Source organism: Acomys minous, assembly GCF_964271855.1.
Source record: "Acomys minous genome assembly, chromosome: 7".
In the NCBI taxonomy this organism is placed as follows: domain Eukaryota; kingdom Metazoa; phylum Chordata; class Mammalia; order Rodentia; family Muridae; genus Acomys; species Acomys minous.
Window position 1 is genome coordinate 43,007,538 of NC_140488.1, and position 23,598 is coordinate 43,031,135.

The 23,598-nt window shown below is 41.7% G+C and overlaps 1 protein-coding gene across 6 annotated transcripts in view; it reads left to right on the forward strand.

The window, feature by feature from the left end:
- The first annotated feature begins 11,808 nt into the window (after window positions 1–11,808).
- ACSL4 (acyl-CoA synthetase long chain family member 4) overlaps window positions 11,809–23,598 on the forward strand; it is a 77,827-nt gene continuing 66,037 nt past the window's right edge. For 5 of the 6 annotated variants that reach the window (XM_084790139.1, XM_084790141.1, XM_084790140.1 and 2 more), the window contains exon 1: window positions 11,811–11,997. The gene's annotated coding sequence lies outside the window, so the exon portion shown is untranslated. Of the gene's footprint in view, window positions 11,998–23,598 lie in introns of all 6 variants that reach the window. The other variant, XM_084790134.1, reaches the window with a different exon arrangement.

Genomic DNA, 23,598 nt, shown 5'->3' on the forward strand with positions numbered 1-23,598 from the left:
CGAGTGGGAGGATGGGGTGTGTGGAGCTTTCTGGATGAGAGAGGAGAGCAAGGAATACTAGACCCATTCTCAACATGATCTGGCTGGCCAGAGTGTCTTCAAAGATGATTACAAATTCTTTTTTATTTTCTTCTGAAAATTAGAGGAAGAATATTTTTGTTGTTGTTGTTGTTGTTCTTTCTTTGTTTCAAGACAGGGTTTCTCTGTGCAGCCCTTTGCTGTCCTGGCACTCACTCTATTGATAGGCTGGCCTTGAACTCAGAGATCCTCCTGTCTTTCCCTCCAGAGTGCTGGGATTAAAGACATGCACCACTATGCCTTAAATTCTATTATTTCCCCGTGGTGGCACACATCTTTAATCTCAGCACTCGGGAGGCAGAGGTAGGTGGATCACTGTGAGTTCGAAGCCAGCCTGGTCTACAAAATGAGTCCAGGACAGCCAAGGCTACACAGAGAAACCCTGTCTTAAAAGAACCAAAAAAAAATCTATTATTTCCTGAGTGCTGGGATTAAAAAATTCTATTATTTCATTCAGTGAGTTTTAAATGCTCCAAAAGTAAAGAGAAAGACAAATTTATAAATAAAGATAGTTATAGTGTACAATTTATAATACTGGAAAAATTTTAGAGACCAACTCAAATATCCCACAAACAAAGTGGGATGGGAATAAATAAATTATGCAGCATATATATGAGAAGTATGAAATAATGATATTACATATGTAGAAAAATTTAAGACTATCTTAATCTGGGTGTGGTGGCATGCCTTTAATCCTAGAACTCAGGAGGCTGAAGCTGGTGGATCTTTGTGAGTTTCAGGCCAGCCTGGTCTATATACTGAGTTCCAAGACAGCCAAGGCTACCCAGAGAAACCTTGTCTCAAAAACAAAAACAAAAACAAAAACAAAAAGGAAAAAAAGAAAAAGAAAAACAACAACAACAAAAAATCTTGTTTCTCTGTCTCCAGACTTCTAGTATTGGCATGTGAAAGCTACTTGGACAGCAAGGAACATTTTCTGAGTATCAAATGAGCAAGGCTTTCTGATTGATATCTTTTAATTTTGTAAAGGATATGAAGAAACTGGCACATACACACTCTGGCAGAGGCTTTTTCAAAAGACAGTTTGACAAATTCTTTAAAAATGTAGCATGTACATCCTCTCTGACATCATTTCCACTTACTGATGTCTCCTTACAAAGAGGCTCTGTTTTCTGGTTTTGCAAGGGTAAGGATGAAATCTTGGGCTATTGTGCAGGCTGGACAAGCATTACCATTAAGCTAGATCCAACTCTAAGCATATAAAGAAGCTCAGCCAGATACCAAGAGACACACATACAAGATTATTAACTGCAGCACTATTCCTAAGGGTGAAAAACTAAGTCAAAATATTTTATCAGATTTTTTTCTTTCTTTATTTTGGTTTTTTGAGACAGGGCTTCTCTGTGTAGCCTTGGCTGTTCTGGACTCACTTTGTAGACCAGGCTGGCCTCGAACTCCCACCAGCTTCTGCCTGCCCCTGCTTCCCTGAATGAGGAGGATTACAGGCATATGCCACATAGCCCATCTTTATTAGATTTCTTAATTTTATTTTGTGTGTGACTATTTTGCCTGCATGTACATTTGTATGTGTACCACATGCGGACTCGGTGCCTGCAGAGGTCAGGAAGCAGCATAACTCCCCCACCCCCACATCAGAACTGGAGTTATAGATGGTTGTGACCACCACTTGGATGTCGCAGGTTAAATCCAGATCCTCTACAAGATCCACAAATTATTTTAAAGCCTTCCTTGTTTATAGGCCTCAGGAAAAAAATCTTGAGTGTTCATGTTGAAATGAGCTCTCAGAAGGTCGAGGTTACCCACAGATTCTGAAAGCTCCCTTCCTACCTAGATAGCCGCCATTAGAAAATGACTTCCTTAAAATGTTTAGGTTCACCTTCAAAATACAAAATTCAAAAATGAATATCTTCTCGTGAAAAGGGTCTAAGACAGAAGGCAGATGTTAGAGGCTGCAGAGATGTCTTAGCCATTAAGATTGCTTCTGCTCCCTGCAGATGATCTCAGCTCAGTTCCTAGAAGTCGGCGGTTACGAAATAAGGCCTTGCTTCTCTTTCGGGTGGGTTTATGTGATAATAATCTAAAGCATACTTACTCAGTCATGTTTTCTTAAACTGATGAACATCCAGGAGTTTTGCTCATTTTTTTCCCCTTTAGAAATGCATGTGTCCTAGTTTGCTTTCCGCTGCTGCGACAAAACACCAAGGACAGCTTAGGGGACCCATGGGTTCCTTTTATCTCACAGACCTTTTACCAAGCAAAGCCAAGGTAGGGACCTGGAGACAGGAACTGAAGCAGAGGCCATGGAGGAGTGCTACGTACTTGTTCCCCATAGCTTGCTCAGCCTGCTTCCCCTGCCCCCACCCCCCTCACCCCATGAGACAGAGTTTCTCTTTGTAGCCTCGGTTGTCTTGGAACTTGGTTTGAGACCAGGCTGGCCTCAAACTCACAAAGATCAGCCTGCCTCACCTCCCAAGTGCTAGGATTAAAGGTGTGCGCCACTGCCTCACAGCCTGCTTTCTTCCAGCCTGCTTTTTTTATACTACTCAGTGCCATCTGCCCGTAGCTGGCACCATCCACAGTGAGCTGGGCCCTCCCAGACCAATCCTTAACCATGAGAATGGGGCTGAAGAGATAGCTCTGTGGGTAAAGGCACTTGGTGCCAAGTCTGACAACCTGAGTTCAAACTCTAGGCCTACAAGATGGAAGGTTGTCCTCTGACTTCTACACCCACACAGATAAAGAAACAGTCCACAAACAGTGCTCCACAGACTTGCCTACAAGCGTCAGATGAAGGCTTCTTAGTTATGTGCCCCTCTTCCCACATGACTCTAGTTTGTGTCCTTTACAACGACAACAGAAAGCCATAAAACAGAGAAACTAACCAATAAAATTCTATCTACCTTATACATTTGTGTGAAGGTTAAAAGTTATTTTTGTGTTTTTGTTTGTTTGTTTTTCTGGGACACGGTTTTCTTTGTGTAGTCCTGGCTGTCCTGGAACTTGCTCTGTAGACCAGTTGAACTCAAACACACAGAGATCTACTTGCCTCTGCCTCCCAAATGCTGGGATTAAAGGCATGCGCCACCACCTCCCAGTAGGTTAAAGGAACTAATGTGTGTAATGTGTTTACTTCTGTGGCTGGCTGGCACATAGTAAATGTTCAATAAATGACAACTTTTTTTCTTTTCCTTTCTTTCTTTTAAATTTTTATTATTTATTTATTTATTTATTTATTTCTGGTTTTTCGAGATAGGGTTTCTCTGTGTAATATCCCTGGCTGTCCTTAAACTTTCTTTGTAGACCAGGCTGGCCTTGAACTCACAGAGATATGCCTGCCTCTGCCTCTCAAGTGCTGGGATTATAGGCATGGGCCACCATGCCCGGCAATGGCAGCTTTTATTTTTTATTTATCTATTTATTTTCTTGAGACAGAGTTTCTCTGAATAACAGCCCTGGCTGTCCTGGACTTACTTACTAGACCAGGCTGGCCTTAAACTCCCAGAGATCCCCCTGCTTTTGCCTCCTGAGTGCTGGGATTAAAGGTGTGCGCCACTATACCTGGCTCCAGCTTGTATTATTTAAATACATTGCTAAAAGTTTTCTATTTGAGTAACGAACCCTTTCTTTATGCCATGTATCGTATAGGACCCAAGTGAAGCCAACAGCTTTTTATCATAGTATTTTAATTTGAAAAATTGCACAGTGACAATTTAGGCATAATTGTCTATTTCATAGAATTCATAAACTAAGGGAATATTTGGACATTGTAGGGCACAGGGAGCTTTATGGTCAGACAAAACTTTGTGAAGAAAGTAGCTCAAGAATTTCAGACCCCAGATTTAACTTAAAAAAAAAAAAACCCAGATAACCTGAAGAGTTGCTGTTCTTGTTGTAACTTCTTTTATTTGTTTATTTTTAAATTCTCCTGTGTAAAATGAGGCAGTTGCACTTGTAATCAAGTTGAGAGGAAGTGCTTGTTTGTGTTCCTGGTCGCCATTCATCGTCCTAGGTTTTGTTGATTCTATGTGGAGAGGCAGAACATTGCTGAGGCAGGAGCGCATGGCAGAGGCTATTCACTCCACAGCAGCCAGAAGTCAGAGAAAGGAAAGCCCAAGGGCCAATGGCAAGCCCTCTGCCACCCACTTCCTCTAGCTAGCTCCTATGGCCTAAAGATTCTACTGTTTCCTTAAATAATGGTACCAGCAAGGAACATAGTTTGTTCGACACAAGACCCTGTGCAGTGCATTTCCTATTAAACTCACAGCAGTGATTCATAGCCACCACTTCTACACAAATACTATGAACAGGTATTTTATGAGTCCGTTTTCATTTAATCTTCCTTCCGAGGATCCTTATGAGGGACGTATATCATTATCTCAACTTTGCATGTGAAGAGGCTGAGATTGAGAAACAGGTTGCATGACTTGATGTAGGATGGTTGGCCCAAGTCCAAGTCCAGGATGGGTTTCCCTCCTACTACACTGCCTCTCTCATTGACCTCCCAGCTCTACTAGTGGGTGACTCTGAGTAAAGCACACTTAAAGATGTCATTTTACTGGTCATTTAAGAATGTCTTACTGGGATCTTCTTGTAGGTTAGAGGGAAAGGATAAAGGATTTGAGTGAGTTACAATATTGGTGATCTTTTTATCTCATAAGACCAGGCCAGAAGCACAAAGATAACTTTGTTACAGATTTGATGACTTCCAGCACATCCCAATCTCTCCCTCTCCCTCCCCCTCTCTGTCTCCCCACCTCTCTCTCTCCCCATTTCTCTCTCTGTCCCTCTCCCTCCCTCCCTCCCTCTCTCCATTCCTCCTCCTCCCTCTCTCCCTCTCTCACCCCCTCCCTCCCCCTGGATTTATGAGCAACAGATTTTTTCTTCTTCTTGCTAATGTTGCTAAAACAATTTTCAAGGAACACTGCAGAGATTTATTTAGGGGACTAGGGAGTTAGCTTTAAAAAGGACATCAAAGGAGTTTCAAAAGGGAAACTGGAACGAAATTCACTTAAAACTCTGGTGCCAGCAGCTGTGGGTGTCTGTACAAGCTCCAGCCAGTCAATCTGGCCTTGGGGTCGGGGTCGAGGTGGGTTATTGACAATTGATAGATTCTGGGGAAAGGAGAGCTGGTTGTTGGTTTTTATTTTTAAAGGCTGTGGCCTCTAATAAATTGACCAAGCTCAAGTTTGTGGTCCCAGCCCATGAATAAATGGGGGAACAAATAGGAATTAGTGGGTCCTACTAACAAAGAAGTCATGAAGTTGGGAGAAGGGATAGAGGTGAAAGGGTAGATTTAGGAGGAGTTGTAGGGGCGAGTGGGGCTGAATATGATTAGATTCTTCATGTGTTTGAAACGCTCCAGAAATTAATTAAAATATTATATATTTAAAAGCCTGGTTCCTTAATAGATTAACTTGGGAAGACCAGCCAGAGTCACTATACAAATCATTATCATTAAAATTCCTGTTTTAGGGCATTAGAGGACTTTCCATTTGCTTGAGTATGTCAATGAGCCTAAACACCAATGAAATATATTGGAATAAAAATAAATGATAATTAGAAAATATAAAGTAATGTTCAAAATACCATTTATATATAACTAGTATACCTTTGACTACTTTTGTATTTTTTATTTGATAGAAGGAATCAAACCCAGTGACTTACACCCATGAGGCAAGTACAGTATTACTGAACTACACTTCCAGCCCTGTCTTGGATTAATTTTTCTGGTTTTTGTTTTGTTTTGTTTCATTTTTTCGAGACAGGGTTTCTCTGTGTAGCCTTGGCTGTCCTGGACTCACTTTGTAGACCAGGCTGGCCTCAAACTCACAGCGATCCACGTGCCTCTGCCTCCTGAATGCTGGCCCGTTGGACTAATTTAGAAAAGTCACTTCGTTTATTATTTTTTTCACAAGGAGATCATCTTGTGAGGTTTCTGATTTCACTAGTTGCTTCACACACACCATTAAAGAAAATATTTTGCCTGATTATCAGGTCTGTAAAAATAAAGTCTGTTAATGGCAAACCCTAACTTAATTTCTATGTTCAAATATTACTACAAAGCCTTGCTGCTTGTATTTGGGCTCCAAGAGGAAATTATTATCCTAGTAACCCAAGAAGTAAGTTTAAGATGCTAAGACTTGGTGCATAGTCGGTGAAGAACAGTTGTTTTCTGTCCTTCCATAAATAACTAATGCCAAGAGCAGCCTGGCTATCTATTTCAGCTTCTTATTACACAAGAGCAAAGCTAGCAAAGGCTAAATAGCAGTGTCTGCTAACAGAGCAGCCTTGTTCAAGTCTACTTAGCTTTGAGACACTTTATTTCCCTATACTTTAAAAAAAAGCATTTAAATGAAAATTTCACATTAGAATCCAAAGTAATGCATTTCATTAGGACATTTCCATACGTATTTTGCTCATACTTGTCCTTTATCCCACTGTCCTCTTCACTCCCCCTTCCTATGGCTGAGGCCCCTTCAGTACCTTTTGTGTTTTTCTATCATGTACATTCATTTTTTTTTTAATGTTGCATTTGGAATCTTGACAATTGCATCCTATAGTTTCCTAACTCTTCCTTTGTTTCCAATTTGATTTTGGTGGGATGCTACTGAGTGAACTTCGCAGCAAACTCCTGGGAGTGCTAGGAATTCCAAGCTCTATTACTCGTTAGTTTTGTGACTGGACACATTGTTTCATTTGCATCTGTTTCTTCATCTCTCCGAGATAGCAATCTTCCATCCTTGTAAGGCAAAAGGAAGTTGTTAGGGCTCTAAGATGTCAGACAGCTGCCTGGGGGAGGGAGGAATGTTTTGTTCTGGGGTCATAGGTCTTAGAGTTCTTTTCTTGCTTTCCTCCCTTCCTTCCCTCCTTTGCTTCCCACCTCTACTATTTCCTTCCTTTCGCTGTTAATAGATATGATACGCTCTTGAGACAGGCTTTCATTTTTGTAGCTCAGGCTGACCTCAAACTTAGATCTGCCTCAGTCTACAGAGCTGGCATCGCAGGCCTGTGCCACTACTCCTGGCTCTTGGTTTTGCTCTTGAAAAAAAAAAATAAGATGGCTCTGTTGAATTAGAAACATTAGAAACAATGTTCAAGATAAGGGTCTAGGGAAAATGACTGAGATACACATGATGGCCATGGGAGTCAGGATTTGGCCTGGTCCTAAGATAACAAAGAAGCCACTTAGGCTGTTGTAAAGTGCAAATGATCTCTCTCACAGAGATGGGTTTTATGGCCCAGAGGTAATGCTTAGGTTTTGGTTGGGAAAGTCTGGGATAAACAAACATAATATTTTGGGGGATGCAGGCAGAGCCTGGCTCAACAGGTAGCAAAAGATTACCAGGTCGTGAACTACAGTTTTCCTCCAGCACTCTGAGAGAACAGCCTTTGGAGAGATCAGCTGTGTGCTTAAAGTTTCCTGGCTTCCCCAGTGCTAAACTGTGTGCACAAGGACCTTTTACGCCTTCTACCAAAACAATTTCTGTAAGCTAAGAATTAATGCAAAATATGGTACATCCATACACACACATGCACAGAGGGGGATAGGATAGGGAGAACAGTACTGCTGAGCATAGATGACTTTATTGCAAGCCACAATAAAATAGAAGATGGAAGGGACATGTCTCATGAAAGTCTTCACCTACCAGGAAAGTGGGTCAGAGGGGAGGACATCCTATTGGGACTCTAGGTGAGAGAAGCATGGGAAAATGGGGAAATAGAAGGATCCAGAGGGTCCTAGAAACTTACAAGTAGAACAATATGACAGGCAGATCTGGGCCCAGGGGTCATGTACAAACTATGGCACCAGCCAAGGACAATACGTGCAATAAACATCGAACTCCTATCAAGATCTAGCCAATGGACAGGATGTTCTCTACAGTTGAGTGGAGAGTGGGGACTGACTTTCACATGAACTCTGGTGCCCCATATTTGACCATGTCCCCATGTCCCCTGGATGGGGAGGCCTGGTGGCACTCAGAGGAAGGATAGCAGGCTACCAAGAAGAGACTTGATACCCTATGAGCATATACAAGGGGAAGAGGTCCCCCTCAGGCACAGTCATAGGGGAGGGGAGTAAGTGGAAAATGGGAGGGAGGGAGGAATGGGAGGATACAAGGGATGGGATAACCATTGAGATGTAATATGAATGAATGAATGAATGAATGAATAAATAAATAAATAAATAAATATAAAAGATGGGCTTAGGAGATGACTTATTGGGGAAAGTCATTTGCAGAGAAGCCTGAAAACCTAAGTTCGATCCCAAGAACTCACATGGTGGAAGGATGGTGGGATTGCCTTGCCCAGTTATGTGGAAATTCCCCGCTACTTTATTGACATATAGATGATCATGGATTCTGCACATGTCGGGAGTCAGCGATGAGTCATTTTCCCTTGGTGGCAGTGCCGTTGATGAGCTTTTAAAAGCATTTTTGAATATCATGTCCGGAAGGGAATGGCTGCAGCATCCTCTGCCACTCTCTCTGCTGTGGGGAAAGGTCAAACACTGTTGGTTCATGAGCCAGGCCATCTACAGAAACAACCATGGTCTCTGCTAAGTCCAGTACATCTGCTCCAACATACTGACACTTCATGGCAACGGTAATGCCTATGTTGATCCTCAACTTGCTAGAAAAAAATCCTTGTTTATTTTATACTTACCCATGTATCTTGATACACTGAGAATTCCATTATTGTTAATAAGCTATTAAATGCTATTAAAGAAACTGTTCCTCCACATAGTTATCAGGAACTTTGGGAAAGGCATCTACCTTTTTCACCAAACTTAAGGTTTTTTCCCAATTCAGTCGCCTCCTCTTCAGAAAACCCCTCCTTTTCCTTCATATAGTCAAGCTAGTGCCTTGGTCCCAGCTGGCCGCCACGTTTCACAGAAGCCGAGGTCGCCCAAAGGAGAGAATTAATTCCAACAAGATATGTACCCCCACACAAAATACATACATACATATGTAATACATACATACAGATATCTTTTTTAAAAGTTAAAAAGCAGTTCTAAAAGTATTGTGGAAATATTTGTTTTCATTTTGAGATATTTTGTTTGTTTTGCTTTTGTTTTTGAGACCCTCCCTCCTCTGAAACAGTTGTGTGTATAGCCTTGGCTGTCCTGGACCTACTTCTGTAGACCAGGCATGCCTCTGCCTCCAGAGTGCTGGGATTAAAGGTGTGCTCCCTCCCCACCACCACCCAGAGCCCACGTTTCATGTAACCTTGGTTACCTTGGAGCTCACAGAGTTCCACCTGCTTCTGCCTCCTGAATGCTGGGGTTAAAGGTGTACACTACCACACCTGGTTGTTTCCCCTCTTGTACAAGTAGCCAGCTTTTCTTTCTTCTTTATCCTGGCTATGGTTATGTGCAGGAAAAGATCTGGTAGATGATAAAGGTGACCAGACCAGAACTGTGGGCACTGATGAATAGTTTAAGTGATAAAGATTTTGAAAATACAAGTAGCTTCTTAATCTGATTTATGCTCCGCACACATACATATATGAATAAATAAACAAAACTTGATAGCTTCTCCCCTTTATTTACACCTTGAAAAGCTGGAGGAACTTCTGTAAGCTGAGGACTGAGTTCAGAAGAGTTAATTTAAAATGTCTGCACTATGTGACCGATGGAAGGAAACTAGAAAGGGTATTCATTAATTCCAGTTCTTTTTCTGTCTGGTCAAACAGGTTGATTTATGTGGAATACTGGTTTTGTGTGGTACATGGGTTGTAATTCCATAACTAAACTCTAAGTTTGTCAAAAAAGTGGATGCTTGTTTCTCCAATTTCTTTTGTATTAACTTTAGGACCAGTGACCGGTCTCTGTACACTGTAGGTACCCATGGAGTATATAGCCAAATAATAATTATCTGTTTCTGGTATTATAACAAGATCTCATAAAATAGAGATGACAATTAATTTTGTTCTTTGAAGTCCTGAGTTTTCTAGGTCAAGCTTGAGAAAGGAAAAGCACATGAATGCTGAGACGATGTTTATATGCACATTATATATATGTTGGTGGGTCGGTTGGAAATAAAATAAGAGCACTACAGCTTTAGAATAATTCAAACAAACTGTAAGTCTATGCTCTCAGCCAAGCACTCTTAACAATGTCATTTGTGGTGCTTCTTAAAAGTCCCAAATTCTTGGAGAAAACATCTTTCCTATCTTGGTGAGTCTACAACTCTGAATGTAAATCAGTATCTATCATCTCTCATCTTTAGCAACCTAAAAACTTCTATCTAGACCTAAAAATATCTTAACTCCTAGCTGGGGATGGTGGTGTATGCCTTTAATCTCAGCACTCTGGAGGCAGAGTCAGGCAGATCGCTGTGAGTTCAAGGCCAGCCTGGTCTACAAAGTGAGTCCAGAATAGCCAAGGCTACACAAAGAAACCCTGTCTCAATGCCCCCTGCCCAAAAACAAAACAAAACAAAACAAAACAAAACACGTCTTAACTCCTAAACAACTAAGCCTAATTGTAAAACTAAACTATCTGGTTTCAACCCCATCAGACACTTGAGAAGGAATATGTAGTTTATTGTATATATGTGTAATAATATAAATGTATATGTAAAAGTAAAAAAAAAAATCCAAAATTCACGGGGCATGGTTGCTCACACCTTTAATCCCAGCACTCAGGAGGCAGGGAGATCTCTGTGAGTTCCAGGCCAGCCTGTTCTATAGAGATACTTCCAGGACAGCCAAGGGTACACAGTGAAACCCTGTCTCAAAAAAAAAAAAATGCCAGCAAACTGAGGCGAACAATTGTGTGTGTGTGTGTGTGTGTGTGTGTGTGTGTGTGTGTGTGTACTTCTGTGCATCACACAGGCATTCTACAAGGAGAACTAAAAACAGCAAGCAAAACACCCATAATAAGCAGAAAAAACAGCCAGTCCACCCTTACACATTATGGAACTGGAAGAGTAGTTGACATTTTTCTTTTGGCAATATATTGGTAGTTTGTTGTGGCTTCTGTCTTGAAGCCCCGAGATAGGCCCTGGAATTTATTCAGAGCAGTATTTTCTTAATTCTTTGGGGAGGGGGAAAAAGCTTTTAAGAACAGTCTTAGAAGCAATGCAATCTCACAGTACGGACCTGACTTTTTCTTATCAGTTGTGGGCTCTTTAGCCTAGACTTAGTGACGTGCAAAACCTTGCCTTCAGGAGACATTTCATGAGAGCCAGAGGGAGAAGAGATCTTAACAAAGCTCGAGGCAAGAGAAAAGAATGACAGGCTTTGGCTTGGCTTTCAGGAGCTAGAAGCCAGCAAATGGTTTAAGATCTCTTCTATAGGAAGCACGAGGTAGTCCAGAGATAGGTATCTACTAAGGGCAGCTGGAAGATGACCTCGGGGGAACTTTCAGCCTGGGTGGAGTCCTGGGAAGCCCGCTAGGGCGTGGGCCGGTCTGCACCTCTCCTCCGTGTCTGGCGCCATGCCCTTGCGGGCGGTTCTGCCCAGAACTGCGGGACCAGCATCTTGGCTAATGGCTCTGGGGAGCCTTCAGTGACCTAAGACCCCCCCCCCCCCCGCCCCCTGGCAGCAGCCCTCCTCCTTTGCAGTAGCCGCCAGCTCCTCCGGGCTCCGCCTCTTTGGCGGTGACGTCCTAAGAAAGCGGGGGCGGGCGCGTGGGTGGGCCGAGCCGACAGCCGCCTGCGATTCGGCGGGCTCAGCCACACCACCGCGCGCCCCCGCTCCTCCCGCCCCTCCGGGCGCGTCTTTTCCGGGCTCGCGCCGGGCCCCGCCTCCGTTGGTCGTCTGGGTTGCGCGCGCGGCGCTGCGGCTTTTTTTTCCACTGGCCTCCGCGACGCGCCCCTCCTTGCAAGGCAGCTCCTGAGCTAGCGGGCACGCGGGCTCCTCTCCGTGAGCTTCCTTTCCCTTAAGGCCGGACCGTGTGGCAGAGAGGTGGTGGGCGAGGCAGCACCCTCGGTAAGTGATCGTGGGCTAGGGAGGCTGTGGTTCCCAGTACCCGCTGCGCCCGTGCCTAGGAGGGCCCCGATCCCTGGCGGATCCTCACCTGAGCTGGCTGGAGGTCAGGGGGGCGCTGGGCTTCCCGGCCGCGGCCGCTGGCTCACGGAACTCCCTGGATTGGGGGAAATAACTACTGTCACTATCTCCTCCTCGGATGCTCTCCCAGATCCTCCGGAGCCCCGCCTGGCTCTTCTCTTTACCTCCTTGTACCACAAGAGCCAGGAGAACTCTTCTTCCTGGGGGTACTGGACTTTGCCACGACTCAGTTGACGAGAGCAGACCAAGTGGCTGCTAGACCTCCAAACGACCTTTAGGGCGCCCCTAGACCTCAGCTCCATTTTGTCCCCTCCCAGGCACTCTGTAATAGGGTCGTGGCGCCCGCTGCTATGTGTGGTGCTGGGGTCTCTCTGGCTCTGGAAACATCTGCTCTCTTGAATTTGAGGAGGGTGCCTTAACTTTCGATAGATACCCTCTTAGCATCCATACCTTTAGGTATGTTAGCAAACAGCTGGATCCTAGCTGAAACATGTACCCCATGTTTTTCCCATCCTCACCCCCGCGATCAGTAAGTGCTGTATATTTTATATTAGGTTTATTCACTTCCTCTTCCTCTCATTCGAGGACCGAAAAGAACCGTGGCTGATGTCTATAGACAGAAAAACCTAGGAGAATGTGATTCATTGCCTAACCGGTTACATATTTGAAATCAGACGTCATTTCTCCTTTTTTTTTCTCCAGCATCTCCTTTGGAGACTTTAAAAAAAAAATCCTCTTGAAATTAATTTGTTCCTTCGTACTTTTCATCTTTAAAAAAAAGTCAGTCCTCACTCAAGAGAAATGACGGTAAGGATCAGATTAAGAGGAAATGAACCTTGTTGAAGAAGCAAGCAGTTTGCTTTACTGGCTAATGGTTTAATCAACCACTCAGTTTCCTCTTCTGTGAAAATATGCCCAGCTGTCATGCAGTTGGATTCAAGCATAACCGAGGTTCCTTCTCCTGTTTTGTTTTTTGGACCTCTAAATTCATGCTTAGTAACATGTTGCTACGGATATTTAACCCAAGAAAGCCATTTCCTGTGCTTACTTGTAACTTTAGTTTTTCTGTTTTCACTTCGAACAAGCAAGGCTTCCAAATATTCTTGATGTATAAAACAGCAAGTGGCGATCAATTTACAGTGCCACCTCTAAGCATGCCAAGCAAAATTTGAAATGTAAGGCCTTGTCCCTTAAATTGCAAACTAGCTCATCCTTTCAGCCGAGTCTGCAAAAGTGCAAAAACATGACATACTTCTGTTCGAATTTACCCTCTGCAATTTCCATGGAGTAACTAGCGGTTGTATGTTCAGTATACTTGCAAATTGGGATAACAGACCTTGCCATTAAAAAAAAATCCCAGCTGGGTGGTGGCCTGTACTCCAGGTGGATCTCTCTGAGTTCGAGGCCACCCTGGTCTAGAGATGGAGTTCCAGGACAGCTAAGACTACACAGAAAAACCCTGTTTGGGGGTGGGGGTAAAGCCCAGAAGCGTATACCGTACCAATTTAAAAGTTTGAGTAATTTCAGCTTTGTGGGTTCTTTTTTTTTTCTTCTTTGTCCTAGACTCACTTTGTGGACCTGACTGGCCTTGAATTCACATCCATCGTCCTGCCTCTGCCTCCTGAGTGCTGGGATTAATGGCGTGCGCTACCGCGTCCAGCTGCTTTGTGGGTTCTTTAAAAAATATTATTAAAAACTAAATCCGATACAGAGATTTTGATATTATATTGGGGAGAGATGTGATAGGTGGAGAAAGAGCAAAATCTTGCCCACCCATTTCTTGGCAAGAGACCCGAATCCAGACCCTGCAGAAGCTCCACTTCCAGCTTCACAGCTGTGTCTAGCTATAAAAACCTTGAACAAGGCGCTTTTTGTAGTTTTCACATATCTAAATTAAATGGCTTTATGTTTGGCAGGATGAATGATTATATACCTCATTTTGAGCCACGGCTGGGGGTGTGGTGGCACAAACCTTTAATCACTTCAGAGGCAGAGGCAGGAGAGTTCAAGCCCAGCCTGGTGTACAAAGGGAGTCCAGGACAGCCAAGGATACACAGAGAAACTCTTGTCTGGAAAAACCAACAAAGCCAACCAAACAACCAAACAAAACTACCCCATCTTGGATTCTGTTTGTATTTTAGTGCACTCCACATTAAAGCTGTGGCCAAATCTTGCTCTATCAGTTTAGAACAAACAACTCAAAGGTCTGCATATACTAGCTTCTATCAATATATGCTTTGTTCTTAGCCAGGGTGGTGGTGCACAACTTTAATCCCAAGCCCTTGGGAGGCAGAAGCAGGCTAATCTCTGCCTTTGAGGCAGATATCTAAATCCAAGGCCAGCCTGGTCTACAGAGTAGTTCTGGGAAAGCCAAGCCTACACAAAGAAATCTTGTCTCAAAAAACAAAACAAAACCCCACAAAAAACAAAACAAACAAACAAAACAAAACAAAACAAAAGACCCCAAAGAAACAAAACCAACCAAAAAAACCAATAACAACCCAAAAAACCAAATCAAAAAAGATATGCTTGATTCTTAATTCATCTTGACTTAATGAGTTGCTACTACGCATGGAAGTAAATGAATTCAAAGCAGATTTACAAATCTTAGTTTCTACTTGCCAAAGGAAAGTATGGGTACAACACTGAGTTTTAGACACTCATGGTCATTAGAAATTTGTAAGAAGATGTGAGCATATTGCCTTAAAATTGTAATTGGCTAGTAACTTTAAAAATACACAGAAGAGCTGGAGCGAGCTCAGTAGTTAAGAGCAATGGAAGAACCCGATTCAATTCTTGGTACCCACATGGTGGCTCACCGGCTCCTTTAACTCCCAAGCTGAAGGGATCCAGCACCCTCTTCTGGCCTCCGTCAGCACTAGACGTGCATGTGGTCCACAGACAAACACCTATATACATAAAATAAAAATATTTAGCTAAAGTACTCCCAGTAATTTTTGGGAGGCAGAGGCAGGCAGATCTCTGTGAGGCATGGGCCACCACACCTGGGCTCTGCTGTTGATTTTTTCTTCCTTCCTTCCTTTTCTTTTCTTTATGTTGCCCTTTTATATTTACAGTCATTCCCTATATCTCCCTGGTCTGTTTCCCATGTCTCTTGTCATTTCAAGAATACTAAGATTGTAACTATTTTAGACTGCCTCCTGCCACTAGCATCATTCCTCGGAGATTCATGGGATTTATATCCTTAATCAATAATCTGTTTCTTTTCATTACTGAATAGTATGGCATGTCATAGATGTATGTTTAACCATGTACCTATCAAAGAACCTCTGATGTTTCCATGTATGAGCATAAATGTTCACTTCTGGGATAATTGCCTAATAATACACTTGCCAGATTATACAGTAGTTGCATGTTTAGGTTTCAAAGTAACTGATTTCCACAAGGGCTTTTATATTTGTATTAGCAATATATGAATGATTTGTGGCATTGTCAGCCTTTAGCATTGTTGTTACTTTTTCCTTTAGCTATTCTGATTCTATGTAGTGCTATCTCCCTTCATAGTTATAATTTACCATACTTTAATGGCTCATGATCGGTATTTGTTAACACTAGGTCTTTTTTTTTTTTTTTGGTTGTTGTTGTTTACTATATTTGTGCTTTGTTGTTGTTTTTAGACAAGGTCTTTTTATGTAGCTCTGACTGTCCTGGAGCTTTTTATGTAGAACAGAATTCTGCCTGCTTCTGCCTCCTAAATGCTGTGATTAAAGGCATAGTCTGCCTGGTTTAAGGCCTTAATTTAATTACAATGTTTCTCCCTTCCCTTTCTTCTCACTAAACCCCCTCATCTACTCCCACCTATTCTCCTTCAAAACGTGGCCTCTTTTCTCATTAATTATTATTTTTGCAGGTACAGTGTGAGCGTGAGTGCGTATGCACTGACACACACACACTTGAATATAATCTGTTGAGTCCATATAATATAACTTTGATCTTACGTTTCCAGTCCCAATGGATATATACAAAACATTCCCAGCACTCGGGAGGCAGAGGCAGGCCGGATCGCTGTGAGTTTGAGGCCAGACTGGTCTACAAAGCGAGTCCGGGACAGCCAAGGCTAACACGGAGAGACCCTGTCTCGAAACACCAATAAAATAAAATAAAATAAAATAAAATAAAATAAAATAAAATTCTCCCACCTAAGGCTCAGAGTATTGGGGCAGGAGAGGGTTGTTGGGAGAAAGATTGTGTGAGTCAGAGGATCAGGGAGTTTGGTAAGTAGTGATCGTGTCTCCTAGTAACATCAGAAATCTCACCAATGTGACTACTCAAATGTGAGCTGAACAAGGAGGACACATGCCAAAGTGGACAGGGACTAGGCCTCAACCTTGCACAAAACTCCAGGCATCCGAGAGGAAAGCTGGGAGCAGGAAAGGTGGTCCTCCCCAGGGAAGAGCACAGCACACCGATGGTTCTCCTGTGCTTAATGGTCAGCCATGAAAAACACATTTTTTTCAAACTGCTTCTTTGAGAATGGTACACATGTATGCTACTGGCTATTGATAGTAGGTGCCCTTATTTCCCCCACTCCCCACTCCTCCTGTATTTCATCCCCCCCACACTGTGTAGCCCTCCCATTTTCATGTTCCTTTTTAAAAAATATAATCCACTGAACACCATGGATGCATGGGTGTGGTGCCATCCACTGGTGTATAGACAACCAACCAGGCCGCTGCTACGAGCTTGAGTAAAATAGCTGTCATCCTCTTGTCTATTTTCATGTTTGGTTATTTGAAATTGTTGACTATTAAAGATACTTTAACTTAAAAAGTATTTTAAATACTGATCTTTTGTTGTTATATAGCTTGAAAGTATATTCCTTCACTTTGTGGCTTGTGTTTTCAGCCTCTTTGCAGGGACTTTGCAGAACTGTAATTTGGACTTGAAACAGTAAAAACATTGCTTGCAGGAAAAAAAAATAATTTTTTTTTACACATGACCTATGTTTCTGGTGTCAACGGAGTCTTTTTTTGTTCGTCTGTTTGTTTTCAAAAGAGACAGGGTTTCTCTGTGTAACAGCCCTGGCTTTCCTGGAGCTCTCTTTGTAGATGAGGCTGGCCTTGAACTCGCAGAGATCCTCGTGCCTCTGTCTCCCTGAGTGCTGGGATTACAAGTACCCAGCTTTAAGTGGATCTTACATACTTGCATTATTTATTTTTGCTCTTTGTGTTCTGCCTTATACCCATTATTTTTCACTGCAAGCAATACATTCACTATTTCAGTAATTCTGGAGCTCACATATGTTCTGTAGCATGTGGCTTTGAACTTAGCGTGTGAATCTAGTTGTACATGCTCTTACCATACTAAAATGGCTGCTCTCCTTAAAAGTACCGTGTCTACTTTACTAGTTGTCAAATGCAACATCGAATTAAACAGACACATAATGGGTTTCACTTTCTAAATTAAAAACATTTGGCAAGACTATGGTTTTTCTGCAGAGCTTTTTAAAAAATAGTTTTATTTTATTTTATATGCATTGGTATGTAGGTGTCAGATCCCCTGGAACTGCAGTTACAGACAGTTGTGAGCTGCCATGAGGATGCTGAGGACTGAACCTGGGTCCTCTGGAACAGCAGCCAGTGCTCTTAACCACTGAGCCATCTCTCCAGCCCTTCTGCAGAGCTTTTTAAAGTTATCCAAATTACAAATGCTTGTTCTCATTTAAGCACATTTTAAAAGTATATTTGTGCGTTTTGAGTAGTGAAGTTATCTCAGCTATATACTTAGTAGGCTTTTTCCTACTTACTCTTCTAGAGTTAAACACTGAATTTGTCTACACTATATATTTTTCAGTTATAGGCACTACTTGTCCTTTGTTTTACCTGTTTATTTTGTATGGTGCAGGGATAGAACAGAATATTGTCCATGATAGGCAATGGCTCTACCTCAACCCTGAACTGTTTTACAGTGAATATTAGTTTTAGGTGTTGCTCCTACTATCTCATTTTAAAAGTTGTGGGTGCCTGTAGTGTGGTAAGAACTTGCTGGACTAGTCTTTAATTTTAAGAATACTCATTTTTTTATGGTGGTACTTCAGTAATTACTTGTCTCTTTGATGTCACCATATCTGCTCCAGTAAATGTGCAGTTAGGGGATCAAATTCCTACAAAAAAAAGAAAAGAAAAAAAAAGAACAAACCAGTATAAAGTCAGGGGACAGAAAAACATTCCCAGTGGTCAAATCCTGTCCACCACCTGTTTCTGTAAATAAACTTAAGCTGGAACCCAGCCAGATGGCTCCATTTATGTATTGTCTGGCAGTATTCACAGAGACCCTGTGGCCTCCCAAGTCTGTTTACTCTCTGGACCATTAGAGAGAAAAAAAAAATGCAGACGAACTCTCAGAGAAGGCAGCCTTAACTGGGACCAGTTTCTTTTATTTTATAAAGGAAAGTTTCGAGCCTTGGCTTGCATTTCAGTGGCCCAGAGGACTGCATTCGTTTTCTTTTCACCAAGCCTGGTCGTAGAGTTAAGGCATGGTTAGAGAACTAGGAGGGTTGCTTTTTGTTGTTTAGGTGTGGGTTATTTCAGCTTCCGGGCATGAGAGCTGGTGGGATTCTAATAGAGGCCTATGCAGTTGGGTTCTTCCAAACCAGACTGGTAAGGAGTGAGCTAGGCACGGCTCAAGTTTTACACCAGAAACTGCTCTGTGAACTTTAACTACATAGTAGGAGGCTACCAAATTGAACTGCCACTGTGGTTTATTATTTTGTTTGCACGACTTCCTTCTTTTGTTAACTTGACACTTTAGTTCTTTTAAATGTCCTAAGTGTCACACTGAAGTTGGGACACTTGGCTGTACATTTGGAAGGAAGCGGATCTCGTCCTACACAGAAGCATATTAAATATATTTTCAAAATATAGATGCATATTTAGGAAAAGTTTGTGGAAAACATAAAAACAGCAGAACCAACTCAAAAAGGCAAGCAGTAGACTTTGGGGATAGCTTCTAAATATGCTATAGAAACGTCGGCTTACCTGGTTCACGGAATTAAATGATGATGTTCATTTCTTTGGTAAAAGACACTATAAAACTGAGCAGCTGCTGGTCAGTGTGCTTATAAACCTACCAGCCACACACACACACACGCGCGCACATGCGCGCGCGCGCACGTGCTTTAATGCTGAACCTATGTATCTGGTTGTGCATATTGTTGGTGTGTATGCATGTGTTTTGCTGGGGGTGGGGACCTGGTACCTTGTGCATGCTAGGCAACTGCTTCACCACTGAGTTATGTTCCCACGTAGTGTTTTAAAAGTATAGGACCTAATAGTCTACAAACTGTTGCAGAGTTGGCATTCTTACGGGAACAAATGAAAAGATATAGTGTGTGGGATTTGCTTCCCATCATATGGTAGGTAGATGATGGAGGTGGGGGGTGGAGGTTGAAGAAAACATAGCTCAACACATAGATAATTGTTTGAACTGGCGATGAGCATATTAGGTTCATTATAATGAATGACACTGTGCTGTTTTTAAATTGTTGATAAATTGCTAAAAATAGTAGCTATGTAGTTAGGTATGGGCAATACTATAAAATTTATTTTATTTTATTTTAATTGTTTTTTTGTGAGACAAGTTTTCTCTGTGTAGCCTTGGCTGTCCTGGACTTACTCAGTAGACCAGGCTAGCCTTGAACTCACAGCCATCCACCTGCCTCTGCCTCCCAGAGTGCTGGGATTACAGGCATGGGTCACGACACCCGGCTATAAAATTAATGTAAATAGAGAAATTTGAAAACTGTCTGCATGTTCATTGCTTTCCAAGTATCTTCAATCTTTGAAATTTTTATCCTAACGATTCAATTTAAATTTCTTTGTAGTCAAGAGCAACATCTTGGCTTCTTGGCCCTATACCAAAACTTTGGTGAGTGAATGTACCTTTGCCACTGATAAAATGAAATGAAGATAACCTGAAATGTTTACTATGTGACACATTAAGAGTAGTATTTCACCTGGATTGACTTTTTATGTTAACTGTTCTAATTCAAATTAGATAAAAAGATTTTTGTATAAAAGGCATAATATGTAATGAGCCTATTGACCCATGAGAAAGATGTGCAGAAAACGTTTTTAAAATATGGATGTGAATTTAGAAAAAGCAATGAAGGGTTGTGAATTGGCATCTTCCAGATAGATAAATACAATGATGAATACAGAAAAAAAGATCTTCACATTTACTCAATTAGCCGGGGAAATGCAAACCACTTTGCAACAGATACAATCTAGAAATTATATTTTGAGAAAATGGGGACTCATGCACTATGTAATTTTTTGATAAAGAATACCTGAATCCTCTCATTTAAAAGCATACACATATTTCCCCAGGTGTGATGGCACATGCCTTTAATTCCAGCATTTCATGGCAAGGCAAGCAGATCTCTGTGAATTGAGTTAGACGCCAACTACATAGTGACGTCCAGAAAACCAGAAAAGATTTTGTGCAACTACTTTGCTGTGCCATGGATAGCATAGAACAAAGAAAAAGAGAAAAAAAAAAAATCCCCATCAGAGAGACCTAGCTGAACTGGCACGGGTGTTCTAAAGCATGGTAAAGGAGTTGCAGAACAGTTGCACACCATGATTCCACTAATCTGAAGGCAAACAAAGCTTATCGTGTGTATAGATAATAAAAAAAAGCTATGATTGATAACACACTGCAGAATGATTACACCTAGAGGAAAAGGGAGTGGTTTTAGAGGAAACCTACTCTTCTATATAAATCTATAGCGTAGTTAACAGTTTTATTTGCTATTTTGTTGGTAGTTGTGTGAGTTAATAAGTAACATTTGCCCACTGGAGGGTACTTACAATTATTATATAGCAAACGCAATGGCTTGTATTGAGTGAACATTCAGGTATTTGGATAAAGCATAACTTTTTCTCCTATGGACCCACTTTCTGATGTAGATGCTTGTCCATTACGTGTTTGCATCTATGAATGCTAGCTGTCTATACGCATGCAAACATGTATGCAGGCACCTACATCAGAAAGTTAACAGTGGATCTGAGCATGGCCTTATATTCTTGTATTTATATTTTCAAAGTAGAAAATTCTCCATGGGGTGAAAAAATTTTTCTCTTTGTTCTATGATGGGACTATGTTCTAAGAATTGTGTTAGTCAATTTCATCATTGTGTGAATATCACAGATTGTATTTGTGCAAAGCTAGGTGGTACAGCCCATTGCCTGCAGAGTGCACGTAACTGCACTCTGTGGTTTAGATATGATCGGAGCACAATGGGCTTACTTATACCAACACTATTACAGATGTGACTAGTAGATTTTGCTGCTGCAACCTTTCTGGGCAATAGGAATTGGTGAAATTCACTATAGTCTCATGAGACCACCATCATGGATATATTCTGCTGTGATGAGGATGTCTATACAGACCTTGACTATATTAACATTGTAGTTGTAGGTCAGGGGCTAAGAGTGCATGCTTTGCAAACATGAGGACTAAATTCAAATTCCCATGTAAAAGAGCCAGGCATGGTTTAATGACCTTAGGGAGTGACGGGGGGCGGGAATAGATGGTGACACGAGGCTCACTGGATTGCTATTCACAAGCTTAGTTCTATGTTCTGTGACAGACCCTGTCTAAAGGAAATAAGATGCAGAGGAGTACAGCAAGATACTTGATGTCTCCTGGCTTTTGCATGTATCTGGGGGCTTGTTCCTGCATATACATGCACACATACCCCTCCCATACAAAATTATTGCTAAAGTAATGAGGTGTTAGTGCAATATACAGAATGTCATTAAGAGTGTGTGTGTGTGTGTGTGTGTGTGTGTGTGTGTGTGTCCTTGGATTGTAGTGAAAATATTCAAATTGAACCTTGTGCTTATTTTGTGTAAAGGAATAAGGAGTAGCCTTGCCTAGATTGTGGCTAAGGTTGTTGTGGTGAAGGACTATTTTGCAACTTAGAAAAGTAAAGAAAATCTAGGTTATCTGTAGCTACATGAATCTTTGCCTCTGATACCTCTGTTTGTAGTATATAAAATTGAGACTTGGGAGAAACATCTTAGAGGACCAAGTTCGATTTGATTGGTTTGAGCATGCATGTCTGTATGCTGCTTTACCATGAGGCATTAATTAAACAAAAAAGGCTCATTATAGACTCCTGGGTTTATACTATGGGACCTAGAAGCAAACGTGTTATTTTTATTGCTGTTGTTTCTGAGCCAGACTCTCACCATGCAGCTGAAGAACTCACCATGTATTCCAGGCTGGCCTCAAAAGCATGTCAGGGCCCCCTGCCCTAGCTTCTCAAATGCTGGGATGGTAGGAGGATGCCACTCAGATTAAGGTAAATTATATTATTTTTCATGGTTTTTTTTTTGTTGTTGTTGTTCTTTTAATCATTTCCCACAGATTCAGTAGGACATTTTGTTTAAAGAGACTATGTGTGGGCAAGTTTTTTCATACGAAAAACCTTCATGGCTACTTGTTCTTTTCGTTGTTGTTATTGAAACAGCCCATTTTCCAAGGCCATCTTTCTGCCTCTTGGCCTTTTGGAGTTTGATTTCATATCAGGGGAATTTTCCACTCACAGATGCAGTTAATAATGTAACAGACTTTATTGGAGAATCAACTTAAAGGCTCTGTATTTCTTACTTGACTAATAAGAAAGGGTGTTGAAAAGTTACCTGTGAATTCTGGTGGTTTTAGATGAGGCTAATGCAGGGAGAGATATACTGAAACATCTGTTCTCTGTTGGTTGTTCTGCGTATTGCCTTTAATGTATGGTCGCGTTATCATAGTACCATGCAAAAGTAATGGCAGGCTTATGCAGGATCACTCATCTAAGAAAGCCTGGACAAGTGAGCAGGGCTGTTACTGCTGAGGGGAAGGTGAGCATTACTTGTGCTTTGAATGCATAAGTCATTTCTGCCTCTCATTTGAACAAAAAGCTTAAACCATCCGTCAGACAGGAAACAGGAACTTGGTGAATGAGCTTAGAAACCAGCTGTGGCTGAGAAGAGAAGAAAGAAGCCACAGTAATGTCATAGCAGTGGGGTGATCCAAGTAAAAGATGCTGTGTTCTACATGGCCACAGAAGCTATGGAGCCAGGAACTAAGGTAAAAGAATAGTTGAGAAACCATAGCTTTACTGAAGGATAGAACTGGACAGTAGTCATAGCACTTGCCAGGTGAATATGCTTCAGAAAAGTAGAGCAAAGTAGGCCAGGCAGAATGGTATTCTTAGAGGTAGAACCAGAGGCTTTCCTATTTCGTGAATTGCAAGCTTAGTCTAGGATGGTTTGAAAGTCTTTGGTGGAATATTTGGGATACAGAATATCAGATACCAAGACAAGACCAAAATGGTTCCAGAAAGCATTAGGATCCTCTCTACCCAGACAGTTTCTTTCTTCTTTTTTTAAAATATAGTTTATTAATTTATTCATGTTACATCTCAATTGTTATCCCATCCCTTGTATCCTCCCATTCCTCCCTCCCATTTTCCCCTTACTCCCTTCCCCTATGACTCCCAGACAGTTT